The 21454-nt window shown below is 38.4% G+C and overlaps 1 protein-coding gene across 7 annotated transcripts in view; it reads left to right on the forward strand.

Annotated features, from left to right (window-relative positions):
- The first annotated feature begins 1636 nt into the window (after positions 1–1636).
- The window catches only part of clhc1 (clathrin heavy chain linker domain containing 1), a 140424-nt gene continuing 120606 nt past the window's right edge, over positions 1637–21454 (forward strand). For 2 of the 7 annotated variants that reach the window (XR_015428069.1, XM_087147296.1), the window contains exons 1-4: positions 1642–2878; positions 12733–15153; positions 15623–15703; positions 15921–17347. The gene's annotated coding sequence lies outside the window, so the exon portion shown is untranslated. Of the gene's footprint in view, positions 2879–12732; positions 15154–15622; positions 15704–15920; positions 17348–21454 lie in introns of all 7 variants that reach the window. The other 5 variants (XM_087147386.1, XM_087147419.1, XM_087147452.1 and 2 more) reach the window with 5 other exon arrangements.

Here is a 21454-nt window from a genome sequence, read left to right on the forward strand (position 1 = left end):
CTGACTGCACAGTCGAATGGTTTTGCACAATAGGGCTTCCGTTGTCTGCACGTATACAGACACACAGTGCAGCACGGTGCTGCATCTTGAGACCTAAGCATGGCGGATAAGCACAATGGCAGTAATTTTGATCGCAAAAACGTGATGAAGAAAATTGCTCTACCGCTCTCAAATCGGTACAGCTGCCTACATCTGGTTTCTTGAGGTTCTCTCCTAAAGGCATACAGCTTTTCCTTTCGAATGACATTCATGAACGCTGCCATTTTGAATATAAGTAAATGCTCCTCGTTTTCAAGCTTGCCTTAACCCATTCTTTAACAATGTCAAGTAAATACTCCAGTTCTGTAGAACTTACTCATTTTAATTCATACAAAATGAAGCAACTGCTTATTGTCAAGCACAAGCTTAACGAGTAAAAAGTAAATACTTTTACTTTTTAGCAATGGCACTAAAGTAAAAGCATTTGCTTCATTATAATTCACACAAACACGAGTAAATGCTTCAAGGATGGTAGTAAAAGCAAACGCTACTTTTTATTCATGCGACCCAATATTTACACTTGGGGACTCACCCAAAAGTTCTGGCTGGATTTCTTTACACGTCGTAAAACTGTGTGCATTTATCGCGAAGGTTCTTTAAACGCGTAGTGCAGTTTCGACACAATGTGCCAGATGAGATACCTCCCCCCCAAAAAAGCTGGAGGTCACACAATTTCTTCCTTTTTCCTACCTCTCCCTGCAGATATATATTTTTGTTTTACCTATTGCCCACATACATTACAATACCGTTCCCTTCCTACGACTTTTTTCCCCGAGTTTCTAGCATGTTTTAAAAGTGACTGTCAACATTAACAATGGCATCTAAACATGGAGGAAGGACACAGAAGGAGTTGTAACACAGGCACTTTAAAGCGTCCAATGATGGTCGCCGCCGCGTCTGACGAATAATAGAAAACATTCTAAAAATCCCTTATTGCTGCCTGACATTAGCCAGACAAGCGGGGCCAGTAATATCCTGGCAATACTTGTATTTTTTTGCTTGCAATTAAATACAACTATCGATGTGACCAGGAAATAGAGAGAGAAAAATTCCTGATATTAGACCTACTTTTGCCATCATAAATAAACGTTTTAAATGTTGACACACTGTTTCATTATCCATGCAAAGTTTGTAATTCTAGTCTCCTCCGTCCAATATATCAGTGTTCAAAGACTAGGTACGAATTTGGCTAAGACTGGCCATCAAAATCTTCACTACTTCTGGAAAGCTCAGTTCATTGGGAACAAAATGCGCTATTTCATCACAGGGAGTGATCGTGAAATGTCATAAAATACGCCTTTGTACAAATGCCATAATACAAATTATTCAAACAAAACACAAAATCTTACAAACAGTTTGGCTATTTATTCCAAAAAAAGTCAAGAAGAAAGCGTTCGATAGGGGCAACAACTGCACATGAACACTTCGGGTACACAGGTAGTAAAAGAAACTACGCAAGCACTAAATTTGATGTTGTTGACGGATTATATCAAGCACCAACGATGGCATGAATATAAAACTTCCTATACTACAGTACACAACGTTTTAGGGATGCAGATTACCAACGAAAAATTGCGGCGACGATCGTAGGTACAAAGAGGGCTTATGGTTGCAAAACAGGTGGTGAGTAGCAGGCGTGCGCTGCGCTCTGGCTATAGACATAGCGGGTATGCCAGAAAGCGGTATTTGGCCAGACGTTGTAGCCCGGGCAGTTCAAACTCCTGTGTCCTTCCTCCATGATCTAAACATACGATGCGCCCACATATGCAGCAAGGTATGAGACGGAGAGAACCCCCCTGCTTTGCATTGGTCATTGTCTCGCAGGAATCTGGGGAACTCCTTTCAGACATCTTGGGGATGTGTTAAGTAACAATAGTCTGGAATGTATATAGGGATTGGACATGTTGGGGGGGGTACCCCTCGGTCTCATTTCTTGCTGGGTATATCCATCCAGGGCGTCCTTACAAGTAAACCTTGGGATGTTGCGTCATGGTCTATTCACATCCATGGGTCACACCCAGCCTAAGATTTTATCAAGCGTCGTCAGCAGGGAATATTTTGTCAGGGTACCAGACTAACAGGAAAAGCAATAGTGTCTTTCGTCTGCGAATTAAAATTTGTATGTTTATGAGCACTCAGGTAACTTAGAGTATCGGATTTTTTATTCAAATTTGATTTGCAAAAGGCTTATTGGCTTTCCTTATTCTGAAGACCGTTTCGTCAAGCCATAAAAAGAAACATGACAGCCATCAAATTTCTAGTCTTAATTAATGCATCTTTCTTAGGATGGGTTTAGTGAATTGATCTCGGAACACCGTGAACACGTCAAAGCTAAAATCAGAGTAGGGACCCGTCTTAAGTTTAAAAATGAGTTGCAAGATAAGATGAGTTTCGTGCACAGGTATCATTTTACACAACCCAGATATTAAGTATATTCTCCTCAGGTGAACCCCTTTGCAAATAGCCCCGGTAGCATTGACATAAGAATTTCTTAAAATTCTTTCAAGGGTACTGGCCTCGTCTGAATCGGAGTTTCCACAATGAAACGTTGACCGAGTATAGAGGATTGGACTCAAATTTGCCTGGCAACAGCTACATTGTTTTCGTTGAAGAAGCAGCGCGTTTTCGAAGACAATCACACTCTTTCACCTAGAATGCCAACTGCGCAGCCATGCGCTAGCGAACAGGTGATTGCGTGAATGAGTAACATATTGTAGCGTGGATTGCAGGGATACGCCATGCTATGCTAACCAGAATAGGGGATGGAGTCGCGAAGACAGGTTGAGCGTCAGAGATGTGGCTATCACAAGAAATGGAAACCTGACGGTGTCGTGTTCCCGTAAGTAGCGCTAACATTTCGCAGGACGGTGAATAATCCCCTATGATTGTGCAGCTATGAGTGTGTGGGGGGAGTAGGCAGTTCTGTTCAGATATTTTGTGCATTATTTTGTTAGTTTTGGCTGAAGAAAATGTTGCCGAGTGTCATAAATTGGTCGACGGCATCGGATGTGCACCCACCCATAGGCTATACGAGTTATGACAACACTCCAGACTCTGGCTGGCGACATTTTGTTCACGATTTGCTAATATGTAGAGGCGTTTACGTAATTTAATTGTATGCAGTAACAGGGACATTAGGGACATATTAAAACTTGACTGTTTCACCGTGTAGGCCTACCTAATCATTTAAAGTCGCGGTTTACAGGCCCTACAATACTGCTCCTACACCACAGCAGTGTTGCGCTAATTCATCAAAGTCGATCATTTGGGCACTGCTTGATGGTGTTTTGATGAACGTAATTGTACTTGTTATGATTTATAACCGTTTCACTTGTTAAATTCGTCATAAAATTAACGAAGAGTTTATTTCCAAAATGCGATAAGCGCCAAAATTGATATACCTTTCAGAATCCTACCTTCTCTCAGTTGCCTACAGCTAGTTTCTGCATCTCTTAGACAGCCAAACACAACTCTAATGAGTCAAAACAGTGAAACAGAAGCTTGAAGATAACTATTCACTGCTTAATTCTTCAATCTTTCATAACTGTGAAAAAATGTTTTTCAAATGGATATAGGTCATCCCATGTCCGAGCAGACCAACACACTTTTAAGCCTAGGTCTTGAGATTTTGATAAAAAATGCTGTGCTTGTAGACATCAGTGAATAATAGATACATACCAATTATTAGCAGAAATTGCCCTTCCATGTGGTCAGGGTAGAGATCAATAAAGTAGCCAGTTTTCACGTAGAAATTCACCCTTTTAGTAAAACTGAAACACCGTCTCATTTTTCATCAATATATGCATTTTTTCTCGAAATAATCAGAACATACTATTTTCATTGATGTTGCGAAGATTTGGCTTTGAGAATCAAGGGCTGCATGACCTTTGACAAACATCTGTGACCTTTTGCCCCATTTAAAAAAAGAGTATTGGTCTGACATGGAATAACCCATATACCTCATTTTGGAAACAAACTCTTCAAATAAAAATTCTTTTGTCGTGGCCAAATCAAAGTGAATTTATGTTATTTATAGGCTGATTCATCATTGAATTTCATGCATTCTAATTCATTTTTACGGCATCATTTAAAAAACTTTGATTCATACGTATCTTTTCATTGTTTGTGTCGTTCGATGAAAAGTTATTTTATGTTCCTTATTTTCACACTTTCTGATAATTAATTTTGGAATCAGAAAAGGGCGTGCAAGCTTGGGCAAGATGATAGGATATAAATTTATTTACCCTTTTACAAGTTCTTTGTTTCGTAAACTTTGTTGTTTATAAAACCTTGTTTTCAAATTCTTTATAATAACATCCAAAAGAAATAAGAAGGAAGACGAGATACATGTGTGCAGAAATAAAACAAAGAAGGAATGCAAACTCTATAACTTTACAAACATTCAGTTTTGCACGTTTAACATTATATGTATATCCTTAATTCATCATTCTTACACATTCCTTATTCCATTACTAAGTTTTAGATTCATGATAAGAAAAGAAACTAATTGCAAACAAAAAGAAAAGTTAATTCGGAAGTATTTCGATACAATTTTCATATTTTTGATGACATTTCTATGTCTGGCCATTGGTGAATTCGAACGGCAAATTTTACGGTGTTGAAAGTTCTTTACTGAAAATATTGGAACGGAATGTTGAACAAGCGCAAAAAGTGGCTGATCAATTTCACAATTTATCAAATTATTTGTTCCGTTCAACCTTCACCACCTCAAATCCTCACCAACAAGATTGTCAATAGTTCATGACACCTAATAGGCCTATGTCTTTTACAGCAACCAAAGGAAATACTCAAATGCTAGTACAAATTCGTTGGATTTTTTCTCCAAAGTCCCTGGGCCTGTTTCTGTGCTGATGTGTCTCAGACACTACCTTATTTTCAAGTGCTGTTCCACTATTTCAAAGGTTTTTTTTACCACCTTTGCAGTGTTATGCTAATAAATATTTCCACAAAACTGTATTGTCATCCCAGCGAGAAAGTGCCAATGTTACATTAGTTTTCACACATAAAGTCTTTTATTTTCGGTAGATTTTTCTTTTTGCTGATTCATTGTTGTTTATGTGCATAACAATAACAAAGCACCAATCCCTCTCTAAGAAATGTTTTCAGTTGGTAAATTTTGGGTTCACAATTATTTGAACAGAAACATTTGTGTACTGCCCCACGTCTTCCTTAGATGACTTCACAGCAACAGCGTCCTCAGATGTCCCGGAAAGTATGGATAATTTTAATTGTTGAAAAGCATACACTTTTCAATGTATTCAACCAACTAGAAAAGTAAAGGAGTTGTCATACATTGAAGTAGAATGGAAAGTTGAAGAAAGATTGTGTCTTAGAAAACTATCAATTTTACTAGAAATGGTTTGGGATTATTCATCCTCAGTTTTTGTATAGCTCAGTTCTTTATGTATTGATGACCAGGGTCTTTATGTCATGATGTCTCAAAGTCTTGAAGTTCTGACGTCTTGGTGTCTTGAGGTCCTGGTGTATTTATATTCTAAATCTTGATGTCTTGGTGTCCTTGTAATTTGGTGTCTTGATGTCCTGATTGTCTTGATGTCTTGGTGTCTTGATGTCTCGACGTCCTGGTGTCTTGATGTCATGATGTCTTGGTGTCTTGATATCTCGATGTCCTGATGTCTTGGTATCCTGATGTCTTGATGTCTTTATGTCTGGATAGCCCGATGTCTTGGGAAATTGGGTGATGAGATCGGTTGGGTGAGACTGGTTGGAGTTCTTCCTTCTTAGTCACTTCCTTCCTCTGACTTTTTCCCCTGATGTCCTGATATCCTAATTTATTGATGTCCTGATGTCTTGATGTCTTGGTGTCTTGATGTCTTGTTGTCATGATGTCCTGGTTGTCTTGACGTCCTGACGTCTTGGTGTCCTGATGTCTTGATATCCTGATGTCTTGACGTCCTGATGTTTTGGTGTCTCGATGTCGTGATGTCTTGCTGTCTGGATATACTGATGTCTTGGGGAAGTGGATGAAGAGATTAGTTGGATGTTGAAAGGCATACACTTTTCAATGTATTCAACCAACTAGAAAAAGTAAAGGAGTTGTCATACATTGAAGTAGAATGGAAAGTTGAAGAAAAATTGTGTCTTAGAAAATATAATATCAATATTACTAGAAATGGTTTGGGAATATTCATCCTCAGTTTTTGTAAAGCTCAGTTCTATATGTATTGATGACCAGGGTCTTTATGTCATGATGTCTCAAAGTCTTGAAATTCTGACGTCTTGGTGTCTTGAGGTCCTGGTGTATTTATATTCTAAATCTTGATGTCTTGGTGTCCTTGTGATTTGGTGTCTTGATGTCCTGATTGTCTTGGTGTCTTGATGTCTTGACGTCCTGGTGTCTTGATGTCTTGACGTCCTGGTGTCTTGATGTCCTGATGTCTTGATGTCATGATGTCTTGGTGTCTTGATATCTCGATGTCATGATGTCTTGGTATCCTGATGTCTCGATGTCTTTATGTCTGGATAGCCCGATGTCTTGGGAAATTGGGTGATGAGATCGGTTGGGTGAGACTGGTTGGAGTTCTTCCTTCTTAGTCACTTCCTTCCTCTGACTTTTTCCCCTGATGTCCTGATATCCTAATTTATTGATGTCCTGATGTCTTGATGTCCTGATGTCTTGGTGTCCTGATGTCTTGGTGTCCTGATGTCTTGGTGTCCTGATGTCTTGGTGTCTTGATGTCTTGGTGTCACGATGTCTTGGTGTCACGATGTCTTGGTGTCACGATGTCCTGGTTGTCTTGACGTCCTGACGTCTTGGTGTCCTGGTGTCTTGATATCCTGATGTCTTGACGTCCTGATGCTTTGGTTTCTCGATGTCGTGATGTCTTGCTGTCTGGATATACTGATGTCTTGAGGAAGTGGATGACGAGATTGGTTGGATGTTGAAAAGCATACACTTTTCAATGTATTCAACCAACTAGAAAAGTAAAGGAGTTGTCATACATTGAAGTAGAATGGAAAGTTGAAGAGAAATTGTGTCTTAAAAACATATCAATTTTACTAGAAATGGTTTGGGATTATTCATCCGCAGTTTTTTGTATAGCTCAGTTCTTTATGTATTGATGACCAGGGTCTTTATGTCATGATGTCTCAAAGTCTCGAAGTTCTGACGTCTTGGTGTCTTGAGGTCCTGGTCTATTTATATTCTAAATCTTGATGTCTTGGTGTCCTTGTGATTTGGTGTCTTGATGTCCTGATTGTCTTGATGTCTTGATGTCTTGACGTCCTGGTGTCTTGATGTCTTGACGTCCTGGTGTCTTGATGTCCTGATGTCTTGATGTCATGATGTCTTGGTGTCTTGATATCTCGATGTCATGATGTCTTGGTATCCTGATGTCTCGATGTCTTTATGTCTGGATAGCCCGATGTCTTGGGAAATTGGGTGATGAGATCGGTTGGGTGAGACTGGTTGGAGTTCTTCCTTCTTAGTCACTTCCTTCCTCTGACTTTTTCCCCTGATGTCCTGATATCCTAATTTATTGATGTCCTGATGTCTTGATGTCCTGATGTCTTGGTGTCCTGATGTCTTGGTGTCTTGATGTCTGGGTGTCACGATGTCTTGGTGTCACGATGTCCTGGTTGTCTTGACGTCCTGACGTCTTGGTGTCCTGGTGTCTTGATATCCTGATGTCTTGACGTCCTGATGCTTTGGTTTCTCGATGTCGTGATGTCTTGCTGTCTGGATATACTGATGTCTTGAGGAAGTGGATGACGAGATTGGTTGGATGTTGAAAAGCATACACTTTTCAATGTATTCAACCAACTAGAAAAGTAAAGGAGTTGTCATACATTGAAGTAGAATGGAAAGTTGAAGAGAAATTGTGTCTTAAAAACATATCAATTTTACTAGAAATGGTTTGGGATTATTCATCCGCAGTTTTTTGTATAGCTCAGTTCTTTATGTATTGATGACCAGGGTCTTTATGTCATGATGTCTCAAAGTCTCGAAGTTCTGACGTCTTGGTGTCTTGAGGTCCTGGTCTATTTATATTCTAAATCTTGATGTCTTGGTGTCCTTGTGATTTGGTGTCTTGATGTCCTGATTGTCTTGATGTCTTGATGTCTTGACGTCCTGGTGTCTTGATGTCTTGACGTCCTGGTGTCTTGATGTCCTGATGTCTTGATGTCATGATGTCTTGGTGTCTTGATATCTCGATGTCATGATGTCTTGGTATCCTGATGTCTCGATGTCTTTATGTCTGGATAGCCCGATGTCTTGGGAAATTGGGTGATGAGATCGGTTGGGTGAGACTGGTTGGAGTTCTTCCTTCTTAGTCACTTCCTTCCTCTGACTTTTTCCCCTGATGTCCTGATATCCTAATTTATTGATGTCCTGATGTCTTGATGTCCTGATGTCTTGGTGTCCTGATGTCTTGGTGTCTTGATGTCTTGGTGTCACGATGTCTTGGTGTCACGATGTCCTGGTTGTCTTGACGTCCTGACGTCTTGGTGTCCTGGTGTCTTGATATCCTGATGTCTTGACGTCCTGATGCTTTGGTTTCTCGATGTCGTGATGTCTTGCTGTTTGGATATACTGATGTCTTGAGGAAGTGGATGACGAGATTGGTTGGATGTTGAAAAGCATACACTTTTCAATGTATTCAACCAACTAGAAAAGTAAAGGAGTTGTCATACATTGAAGTAGAATGGAAAGTTGAAGAGAAATTGTGTCTTAAAAACATATCAATTTTACTAGAAATGGTTTGGGATTATTCATCCTCAGTTTTTTTTATAGCTCAGTTCTTTATGTATTGATGACCAGGGTCTTTATGTCATGATGTCTCAAAGTCTCGAAGTTCTGACGTCTTGGTGTCTTGAGGTCCTGGTCTATTTATATTCTAAATCTTGATGTCTTGGTGTCCTTGTGATTTGGTGTCTTGATGTCCTGATTGTCTTGATGTCTTGGTGTCTTGATGTTTTGACGTCCTGGTGTCTTGATGTCTTGACGTCCTGGTGTCTTGATGTCCTGATGTCTTGATGTCATGATGTCTTGGTGTCTTGATATCTCGATGTCATGATGTCTTGGTATCCTGATGTCTCGATGTCTTTATTTCTGGATAGCCCGATGTCTTGGGAAATTGGGTGATGAGATCGGTTGGGTGAGACTGGTTGGAGTTCTTCCTTCTTAGTCACTTCCTTCCTCTGACTTTTTCCCCTGATGTCCTGATATCCTAATTTATTGATGTCCTGATGTCTTGATGTCTTGGTGTCCTGATGTCTTGGTGTCTTGATGTCTTGGTGTCACGATGTCTTGGTGTCACGATGTCCTGGTTGTCTTGACGTCCTGACGTCTTGGTGTCCTGGTGTCTTGATATCCTGATGTCTTGACGTCCTGATGCTTTGGTTTCTCGATGTCGTGATGTCTTGCTGTTTGGATATACTGATGTCTTGAGGAAGTGGATGACGAGATTGGTTGGATGTTGAAAAGCATACACTTTTCAATGTATTCAACCAACTAGAAAAGTAAAGGAGTTGTCATACATTGAAGTAGAATGGAAAGTTGAAGAGAAATTGTGTCTTAAAAACATATCAATTTTACTAGAAATGGTTTGGGATTATTCATCCTCAGTTTTTTGTATAGCTCAGTTCTTTATGTATTGATGACCAGGGTCTTTATGTCATGATGTCTCAAAGTCTCGAAGTTCTGACGTCTTGGTGTCTTGAGGTCCTGGTGTATTTATATTCTAAATCTTGATGTCTTGGTGTCCTTGTGATTTGGTGTCTTGATGTCCTGATTGCCTTGGTGTCTTGATGTCTTGACGTCCTGGTGTCTTGATGTCTTGACGTCCTGGTGTCTTGATGTCCTGATGTCTTGATGTCATGATGTCTTGGTGTCTTGATATCTCGATGTTATGATGTCTTGGTATCCTGATGTCTCGATGTCTTTATGTCTGGATAGCCCGATGTCTTGGGAAATTGGGTGATGAGATCGGTTGGGTGAGACTGGTTGGAGTTCTTCCTTCTTAGTCACTTCCTTCCTCTGACTTTTTCCCCTGATGTCCTGATATCCTAATTTATTGATGTCCTGATGTCTTGATGTCCTGATGTCTTGGTGTCCTGATGTCTTGGTGTCTTGATGTCTTGGTGTCACGATGTCCTGGTTGTCTTGACGTCCTGACGTCTTGGTGTCCTGGTGTCTTGATATCCTGATGTCTTGACGTCCTGATGCTTTGGTTTCTCGATGTCGTGATGTCTTGCTGTTTGGATATACTGATGTCTTGAGGAAGTGGATGACGAGATTGGTTGGATGGGATTGGTTGGAGTTCTTCCTTCTAAATCACCTCCTTCCTCTGACTTTTCCCCCGATGTCCTGATATCCTGATTTCTTGATGTTCTGATGTCCTGTCGCCTTGATGTCCTGATGTCTTGATGTCCTGATATCTTGGTGTCCTTTTGTCTTGGTGTCCTGATGTCTTGATGTCCTTGTGTCTTGATGTTTTGATGTCGTGATGTCTTCGTGAACTGGATTCTTGATGTCTTCGTGAACTGGATTCTTGATTTCGGGGTATCATGGTATCTTGATGTCTCGAGCTGGTGAGATTATACGGTTAATTGAGGCTGGTTGGAGTCTGTTTTCACTTGTGCTACAGGTTATCTGTTTGTGAACGATGACGTATTCGGGATAGTCTTGGTTTTTCAGTACTTTCTTCAATATTTATAATGTTCAAAAATTATGAAGTAGATCCGGATAGATTGCCGTATTGTAGTCACCTCATGCGGGCGATTTGTTGATGCACACGCAAGCTTATTCTGTATGCAACATTGGGTACCTGCATTGTTCAATTTAAATCAATTTCAATGCAGTGCAGTGTCAATGCAGTTTGATTGTCATTCAGAAATGGGGTCACAATATAAATAGCCTCCTCCATGGTTGACGTCACAGAAATGGCACCAACAGATGTAAAGAAATGATTTAAAATATTTCATTGTTTAAAAAAGGTCCAGTTTCAAAGTACTTAGACCACAATGGATGTAAAAAACCGTTTTCATACATACAGTAGTTCTGATGTGAACTGTCCGATCGCAGTATTCAGCCATGGAATGTAATGGAAATGGTCACTCGGTGTTAAACGTGTGCATCTAAGCATTCATATCTGTGCCCAGCTTTCAACTGCGTGAGCTTGGCCATTCGAAATTGCGAGTAAACAAGTATCTTTAAAAATACAAGCGAAGAAACCCAATACTTATTCATTTATTATAAGTACAGCCGAGAGCATATTTACTCAGTGCGACCACCTGAAACTCACTTTCAGTGTTGTTGTTTTCAAGGTTTTCAGAAAAAATAACAAATGTCCGTTTTAAAACATTTCTTGCTAAAAGTCATCTTAATTACATACACAACATCAAACACAGACAAGCAACATGAAATATCCTTTTCCGTTTTTCATGGCTCTTTCAAATGTTTTTGACATCGTGACCCTGATGTGATTATTATTGTGCATACAGGAAGTGCTAAATTGGCAGCATATAAACGGAAAGGGAGAATATAATGTAGGAGCTTTGTTGATTCACGGGGTGTCGAACTAAATGACAGTTAATCGTATTTTTGCACATTATCGAATAAAGAAATTATATTTCAGACGTATTTCTTATGAATTGGAACGGACATTCTGCTTGAATGTGAGTTTTTAATCCCTTCTTGTTTCCCTTTAAGGACTATTCATAAATTTGTGTCTTTGTGACGCGTTTGTGATCAGTGTTTTTTTATTTCGCTTTCGATCCTTCAAATAATGTTTACTTTCTTGCATGTACCGTTGTAATGGCTAGCATTTCGTTTCATGATTTTGATTTCAAGTAATGTTTCTTTCTTTTTAGTTTTTCTAAAACTTAGCTCTTTCATGTTCAGGACTGTATGACGCAAACGGTCGACAAAGGAAAAAGCAAACGTACAGAACCTGATAGGCAAACACAACTTTGCTAAAATTTCTTTATTGTCATTTTGTTTTGCTTTCTGTTTGCTGTATGTTGTGGTGGTTGCTGTTTTGTATTTGGGGGTTTTGTTTTGTTTTATTTTTGCACATTTTCTGCTTTAGTAATTTCCATTTTGTATCGTTTCTTGTCCTTGTCCCTTTTTTATCTTTGTTTTCTTTAACAACTGTTCAAGTAATCGATTTAAACTTAAAACCATCGTCGTTTAACGGTCGTTTTACTGTCGCTTTTGAGCTCTTGAGGGTGTTTTTGAGCTAAAATTTAAAACCTTGGATTCAGCTTGAATCTTTTTATGTGGAATTAATGCACATTGTCTATTCTTTAGTGTCTGTGTTTTGATGTTCAGAAAATTGATGTATGGAGCCTCTGGATGGATGGCTGAATCGAGCTGAAGACACCGGTTAGATTGCTTCCACTGGACAATTGCTACATTGAAATGAACGTCAGCTTCATTTTATTTGTTTAATCAAAATGTAGTCCAAACTGGTCAGACTCCCCTCCCCAAAAAAGAGCTACATTTTCTTTAATTTTAAGGGAAATGTATTTTTATCTGTGCCGTCTTTCAATTTTCGTGAAAAACAGTTCGTGCGCTAGATCTTTGTTCCTCGGGCGTATACGTTCTTGCCGTCGCGTTTGTTCCGTCGTTTCGTTAGCTCTCGGTTTCTTTCTGTTTCGTTGACCTGTGGGATTCAGTTTTAATTATTTTGTTCTCTTTTCTTCAAGATGGTGTCTATTGATTCTTAGGTCATAGATGTGCGAAGAAGGAAGCGAGCTGAAGATGACTGGTCACTTAGCATTTAGATGTTTCTCACTGAAGTGCATAAGATAAGTAATTTTTCAGTTTGAGCAAAACTTTTGGCCTGTTTAACGAAAGGTAAGGCTCTGAGTTTCTTTTTTCTTTTCTTGCTTTCTTTACCATGGCGTATTGTTGGCTTCCACTATTTGTGCTTCATTATTGTTTCGCAGGTCGTTTCTTTTTATGTGTCTTACGTATTTTTGTATTCTTTCTTTCGACCAGCGAAACAAATTTATTTCTCATTAACTCCAATGAGCAGACGTACAATTCTGACGATGGAGGAAGCAGACTGTACACGACTTAACACAAACTGCAAATAAGGTGAAGGTAGTTCAGTTTTAGGCATTTTTTCAAACTCATTGACCCTTGTTGGTCATTCCTTTTTTTTCTCCAGCAATACTCGACGCTATATTCCGTGGCTCGTGTATACCGTTTTTTTTAGCTGATAGTTTCTTTTCCATGTTCGTTTTCGATGGTATTTTTTGTGGCTGCGTGTGTTATTCGCGCAGTTTTTGATATGTGCTTATGTTTTTCTCATGTACTTTTTATCTTTTAAAATCCGAAATTGGAACCCGTGAGTAAGCTGACAATGACCGGACATAGGACTCTGACTGATTTGTTTTTAAATTAAAATAAAGCGTTTTTTTTGAAGTGTAATCATTCTTATTGGACAACCTTTAAATTGTGTTTTCAAGCCAGTGAGTTTTGCATTGTTGTAAGTGGCTTTTTGCTTCAATTTGTCATTGCATTTGATTTTTGTTTGTTTTGATTATCGCCGTTTAATTGACAGTGAATTAACTTGATGTGGATTTTTCTATCTCTTGAGTTTTGTCTTTTGATATCTAGGTACTGGATAATGGAAGCATTTCAATAACTGAAGCAAACTTCGGAGACATCATGCATCAGTCGATGCCATCACTAACAGAAATGCATTTTGTACACTCGCGTGGATGCGTTTTTGTCGCGTTCGTTCCGTCATTTCGATGGCTCTTGGTGTCTTCTTGTTTCGTTGACCTGTGGGATTCAGTTTTATTATTTTGTTTTCTTTTCTTCAAATTGGTGTCTCTTAGTTCTTAGGTCATGGATATGCGAAGCTGAAGATGACTGGTCACTTAGCATTTAGATGTTTCTCACTGAAGTGCATAAGATAAGTAATTTTTCAGTTTGAGCAAAACTTTTGGCCTGTTTAACGAAAGGTAAGGCTTTGAATTTCTTTTTTCTTTTCTTGCTTTCTTTACCATGGCGTATTGTTGGCTTCCACTATTTGTGCTTCATTATTGTTTCGCAGGTTGTTTCTTTTTATGTGTCTTACGTATTTTTGTATTCTTTCTTTCGACCAGCGAAACAAATTTATTTCTCATTAACTCCAATGAGCAGACGTACAATTCTGACGATGGAGGAAGCGGACTGTACACGACTTAACACAAACTGGCAAATAAGGTGAAGGTAGTTCTGTTTTAGCCATTTTTTCAAACTCATTGACCCTTGTTGGTCATTCCTTTTTTTTCTCCGGCAATACTCGACGCTATATTCCGTGGCTCGTGTATACCGTTTTTTTAGCTGATAGTTTCTTTTCCATGGTCGTTTTCGATGGTATTTTTTGTGGCTGCGTGTGTTATTCGCGCAGTTTTTGATATGTGTTTATGTTTTTCTCGTTTACTTTTTATCTTTTAAAATCCGAAATTGGAACCCGTGAGTAAGCTGACAATGACCGGACATAGGACTCTGACTGATTTGTTTTTAAATTAAAATAAAGTGTTTTTTTTGAAGTGTAATCATTCTTATTGGACAACCTTTAAATTGTGTTTTCAAGCCAGTGAGTTTTGCATTGTTGTAAGTGGCTTTTTGCTTCAATTTGTCATTGCATTTGGTTTTTGTTTGTTTTGATTATCGTCGTTTAATTTTAATTGACAATTAACTTGATCTTGATTTCTCTTTCTCTCTTGAGTTTTGTCTTTTGATATCTAGGCACTGGATAATGGAAGCATTTCAAGAACTGAAGCAAACTTCGGAGACATCATGCATCAGTTGATGCCATCGCTAATAGAAACGCATTTTGCACACTCACATGAAAGAATTGTTTTGACTCGATCATCCTTAACCATATCAATTTCCCACAGGATTACTTGAAGACTAAACAGCAAAGAACATGTACCTGAAGCTTATGCGTATTATTCAGTTAGTAAATCCTTAAAAAGGACAGTAGAGATTGTTTCTGTCAAATTTGTTCTGCTGTTGACATTAAGTTAACTTTGTTTCCATTTCTTCTCTGTTAACTCTCCAGGGACTAAATCCTTGAAGCAAGGTTTTACCAAGTGGATGAACTTGGGATGACCACCAAAGATATTGTGACTATCCATTCTGATTAGTATTTTGTATTTTTAGTGTTTCCACATTCTTGCAACTTGTCCCTTGATTCTTACTGATGTACAAACGTAGTCTAGGTTCCTTAGATTCTGTTGTGAGAAGTGTGTCTTTGATGTCTCTGCAAAGGATGTTGTTTCACTTAATTTCCATATAGTGATGGAAAGTATACATCGGCGGAGATTTTGTAAATGAGCCAGTTCGGTATTCCTACAGCGTATGCCCAGCACAAGGCTATTAATATGGCCACGCGCGCGCACGATAGTCTGTCCTATCAGCGCAGCCATAAGCTGACTCGCGCGCGCTTTGTTCCCAAAAGACCTTGGCTTTATGAATACCCAAATAGCTCATTATGCTCAAGAATCTCAGATATTGACACTGATCCCTTAAAAGAATCTAAATTTGTTTCAGAAGATGCTTATTGTGTGTACTGTTTTCCTCCTATTTGTCCAGGATATGTTTGCGAAGAATGAAGACAGTCGAAGACAAAGCACCGGTCTACACTTTCCATCTTGGAGTTGTTGGAGCATTATGGTTTGAGAATTTCATTACGTAATAGTTAGATTACTTTATTTGGTTGGCAATTTATTTTTTCCATAAAGTATGCACTGTAAGATTTACACACATTATGAGGTATAATATTATCAATAAGAGTCTTTTGTGATGTGGCAAAAGTAAAGAAACCCACTTTTAAAATGTAAAAGCACTATGGACCATGAAAATATTTTGCTTTCATTTTTTGTTTAAACAGAGTTTTAAGACTTTCTATCACCATCAGCTGTTTCCAAAGGAATACATCGGGAGTCTATGGTCATCAGGCTCGGTCAGTGAGCTTGGTGCGTGCTTGCTGTGGTGTCGGACTCAAGAGATGTGGTGTTTTGTGAAAGTAGAGCTTCTGCTCATTTGTTTGTCTCCATCAGCCAACAAGACAGAATCCACTTTATTCTTCTGATAAATGAGTATATTCTCAATAGGAAAACAACCACACTAATGGTGGACTTCGCAAGTTAGCAGTGTTATTTAGTGTTTTGTATTATAGAGCCCATTGACAGGTAGTTGGTATTCCTGATATATTTCGACTGACTTGATACATTAAAGTGCAGAGAAATGTTCTAGGAGTAATAGGTGTAAGCGATTTTAGATGGGAACAGTGAAACTCGGATGAAACTGAAGCATGCATAGCTATTTCTTACTGTCGGAAATCGAAGGATGAATGTTACATTTGACATAGGCAAAAATCCTCAAAAGTTCATTCACCCTAACACAACCACTTAATACTAACACCAACACTGACTGCCATTACTTATTAGTCCACCATCCACCAAGGACACAGTGCTAAATTATTGCCTAATGCAAATGAAACATTCATAGGGCCTATGCAGAAATTCTTTTGTAGATGTGTAAAAGCATTAAGTGCCGAACTACGTCGTCTGAGTTTTAGTGTTCCCGCCACCTCAATGTAATGTTGCACTAGGACAACACTGTATGCTTACTTTGTATTATCGTATAATTCAGCTGGGAATTTTTATACTAAAGAATAAAATGTCAAGTTATTTACCACAGCTTGCATTGAGATGTATTCCTGGATTCTTCAGCTGACTTGCATTCCCTTTCCAATATTCTTGTTGAAGCTGATGATTATTTAAATATATCCATGTATGCGCGTTGCCATTTTTTTGGGGGGGGTGTTTCTGGGGGAAGCATTCATTGGTATCAAACTGATAAGCATTGGAAGGGGGGTATTATAAGGGGTTTACATTTTAAGTGAATTATGCCATTTTTACTCCTTTCAATTTTTAATTTTTTTTACTTCTTTTTTCATCATTTTTTTTGTCGGGGGAGGGAAAGCGCCATCGAGGGATACCGCCATCGCAAAGTTAACAGAAAGCCCGCCGATTGGTGAAATGAAGCCACGAGAGGGCGCAATAGAAATCGGTGAGCGTATGCTCGATCGAGTCCGCTATCGATATATCGAGTTCTGCCGTCTATCTTGGCCCGAGACTAGGGTAACGCATGCGCATTGAGTATTTGCGAAGTGGTTGAGGTTGGTGTGTATCCATGGACGCTGTATCGCAAGCATTGGCTATGATTACTTTTTCCTCATCGGAAGCTTGTTGTACATGTACATTGTAGGCCTACGTCTACCCCCGGCTCGTCCATGGTGTCGAATACATTTTGGTACGTGACATAGGGACTAGCTAATTTCCTAAACCGTGGAGGAATGTGTTTTTATTCCTCCATGCCAGGTGGACCTGAGCTCTAGCCTGCTGAACTACTTTACTATAAAAAGTTAAGGACCACTTGTTAGTTTTTGTTTTGTGTAAATGTCTTAGGAACATTAGGAATGAGATACTTTACTGCTGAAAATACTGCAATACAGCCTTGAACTGAATTACCTTGTTGGCCTGGCTGGGTAGTTGGTTTCACTTACAATTATCTGGATTTGTGACTCTAATAAAACAGGTATCCGCATCACATCAGAGATGGGATGCATAATGTCTCTTGCATCATTGCACATCTGAAATTACAAGTTAACAAAAAAGTGGGCACTTGCCAAAAAAGTTTTTCGATAATTTCGAATATTCTTGGTACAGACGCAGCTGGAAACCATCCAAATGGTCTTTTTCTTCTCCCCTTACCAATTTTATTCATTTTAATCTTTGTAACAATTTTTACAATTTTGAGGAGCATTAAATAAACTGTGTTGACGTTAAACAGAATTTAATATGGACAGGATAAGTTCGGAATTGTTTGACTATTCCCGGAAATCTGGAGGAATGTTGGTCACGTGAACATTGCGTGATACAGCTAGGATAGGACCTTTGATTAATAGAGTAGTCGGAATCATTGGGTCTGGTATCCAAAATGAGTATTAATATGTAGCGAGTTGAGCTAGTTTTAGCTAACTCTCCACGGTGAAATAAATAACTTGCCGCGGTGAGATAGTAAGTCGCCACGGTGAATTACTATCTTGGCGCGAAACATTTTTTGCAAATGGTCCTTTTACGCTTCCGTATACATGAAAGGGGCCGGGTGAGGAAGAATTTCCACCGGCTACATCCATAATGTGCATGATGGAATCATGCCGTCATGTGTTTTCGCTAACCAAATTTTATTCCCGTTTAGTACGTTACCGTGAGACCGTGCAAGATAATTTGTGATTTGTGTGCTTGATGTGATGTCCATACTCACCGCTATCCCCGACTTTTAAGGTGTTGAGAATAAAGTTACCTGCGTAAATATTAGATAGATTGATAGATTTATAATTTGTATATTTTTTGGGTATGTTAGTAGTGCACTTTTAACTGATTTCCAAAGGAGCCCAAAACACATAATCAGTTACCAAATATTCCAAACTTAACTATCGTCTGCTTGGGCAAGTTTCTGAAGGCAGGCAGCACTTCAAGTTACCATTTTGCTTCTTGGATTTTTATGGCTTGCTAATGTGGCAAAAATGTTACGGTCTTGTTCAAATTGAGGAGACTTTGTTTTGTTTTTCTCTTTTAACCTCAAGCTCAATTTAAGCTGTCCACTGTTTGAAACACTCATTAGCTGCCATATGGAATCAAAATGCAATGATAAAAATGTTATGCAAAGTTCAAATTAAATTGCATCAGGATGCAGTCCTTGAATTTATTTCTATCGTTCTATCTCGCAAGTACATGTAGGCCTGAGAACATATTATATATAGTGATTTTAATGAATTTATAACAGGATTTAATACGTTTTAAAGACAAAAACCTTTTTCTTTTTAAACTGCAGACTGTGGTCAATAAAGGGAAGACGAGTTACTGCAGTATTCTTATGATTCATTCATTTTACTTCAGGGAATGTCAATTAATGAGGCTTCAAGAATTTTGTCTGTCCCATATTCTGCTCTTTGTAATAGAATTAGCGGAAAAATTAAACTGGAAACAACTACTGGTAGGTCTGGTGCTGAACTCCTATTTTTTTTAGAAAGAGGAACAAACGCGGGTCAATCACATTAATGTGATGTCTTCCTATGGCTACACCCGTACAGAAGTTACAGCACTTGCTACTGACTTAGCAGTTCATATTGGGAAGAGGAAGAAAGTGGACAAGCCCCTCTCACCTCAGTGGTTTCTCAACTTCATGGCACACTGACCTGAGACCCTGATCACTTGAGATAATGAGAGCAAAGGCCACCTCTAAGGAAACGGTGAACAGATATTTTGATGAGCTGGAGGAGTTCATGGAGAAATATGAAAAAAAATCACTGATATAAATCAACATATTTAATTTTTTGGGAAAAAAGCAAAAGTGTTTCAATTTTTGAATTTTTGTTACTGATTGGAAATGTTGGCAGGTTTTGCACAATTTAAACAGCAAATATTCCCTCTGTGAGCCTTGCAGTTCTTAGTATTAAAGAAATATGAATGCACATGTGTTACACAAAATCTGGGTTGTAAGATTTTGATATTCAAATCTGTCCACTTGTGTTGATTTAAATCAGCTTTTTGGATTCAGTAATTATAAGTGCGTTTATAAGGAAGGATTTATAATCATGATTTAATTTTACTTCATTTAAATTGCCCACTTCAGAGTTTAACCATAGAGGACTCAGGAAGGGCACAGAAGGAGTTAGAACTCTGGCACTTCAAAGTGCTCGAGCACTGCCGCCTGGTCAGACACACAATAGTAAACATTACAAAAATGCCTGATTACTGTCTGCAGCTTTAGCTGGACAAGTGGGCCAAGTAATATCCTAGCAATATTTTGTGTCTTTTGTTTGTAATTAACTACAACTTATCGACTTATCGCCGTGACTAGGAAATAGAGAGCAGAAAGTCACTGACATTATATCTACTTTTGCCACCGTGAATAAACATTTTACTTTGATATGCTGTTCCATTATCCATGCAGTGTTTGTGATTTTATTTTGTTTTTCCAAACATCACTTTTCAAAGTCTTTGTACGAATTTGGCAACGACTGGCCAACAACATGTTGAGCACCATTAGACAATTAAGTTCATAACAAAATGTGCTATTTCATCACAAGAAGCGCTCAAGAGATCTCATGAAATACTTTTTTGTATAAATGCCATAATAAAAATGATTCAAATAAAACACAATATTTCATAAAGAACTTTGCTATTCATTCCCAAAATAACTCCAGAAGAAAGCGTTCCATAAGGGCAATGACTGTGCATGAACACTAAGGGTACAAAGCCCAAAACAAGCAACTGCGTAAGCATTAAATTTGATGGGGTTTTCAGGTCATACCAAGCACCACCAATGGCATGAATATTCAACTTCCTATACTGCAGTGTACAACATTTTAAGGATGCAGATTACCAGCGAAAAATTGCGGCGATCATCATAGGGTACTAAAAGGGTGTATGGTTGTGAAACAGGTGGTGCGTAGCAAGTGTTCGCTGCGCTCTGGCGATGGACATACCAGGTATACCAGAAAATGGTAATCGGCCAGATATTTTAGCCCAGACAGCTCAAAATCCTGTATCCTTGCTCCATGATGGTTTAACATGGTAAAATATCAGTGTACATCAACCTTTTATATCTCTACAAGTAAACATGTATTTTATTGAGATTAGAAATGTTAGTCATTATACACGTAGTGTAACTAAAACCACTAAATTTATGCCCTGAATAAAGTGATATTTAGTCAAGCCTAGGTCATTGCTCTGTGAAGTTGGATCACAAACAAAATGAGACTGCTTTTGCACACAGGTGTTATACTGCATGCACTTCACCAAGGCTAAGATATGGTGGTTTGTGAATTAAATCAAATTACTTGATTTAAATTTCTTCATTTAAATCCAACTTTGTTTACGTTTGTCACAAGACAAATAAATAAAAGAAAACTGTACACATGCACCTAATTTGCTTGCTTTTGAATGGACATTTGAGCCAACTTGTCTCAAATTTGTATCAGAATAAACAAAAATCTGATTTAAATAGAAAAATCTGATTGAAAAAAAATCTGATTTTTTAATGTAAACAGTAAGAGAATGAAAAGAGCCAAACTTTTCCCATCATTTTCCGTCAATTTTGTGCTCTTTTTTTTCATGGCTTTTGTTTTTCAAAGTTATTTCTTAGGTGCATTAAAATACATCAGTTGAAAAATATACTGAATTCTTCTTCTTGTTGAGAGAGGTTTGAGAGAGGTCCTCTGGTACAAGTACTTTGCCATAAAACTTTAAATGAATTCAACTCCATTTGATTTGCACTGGTAGCCAACCAAATGTCCACCAAATGTACACAGTATGCCTAATTATCCCCAAATAATCATGTTTATAAATCTGA

The sequence above is a fragment of the Acanthaster planci genome, linkage group LG01 (genome assembly GCF_054643075.1).
Source record: "Acanthaster planci isolate LZ-2023a linkage group LG01, COTS_SCS, whole genome shotgun sequence".
Classification (NCBI taxonomy): domain Eukaryota; kingdom Metazoa; phylum Echinodermata; class Asteroidea; order Valvatida; family Acanthasteridae; genus Acanthaster; species Acanthaster planci.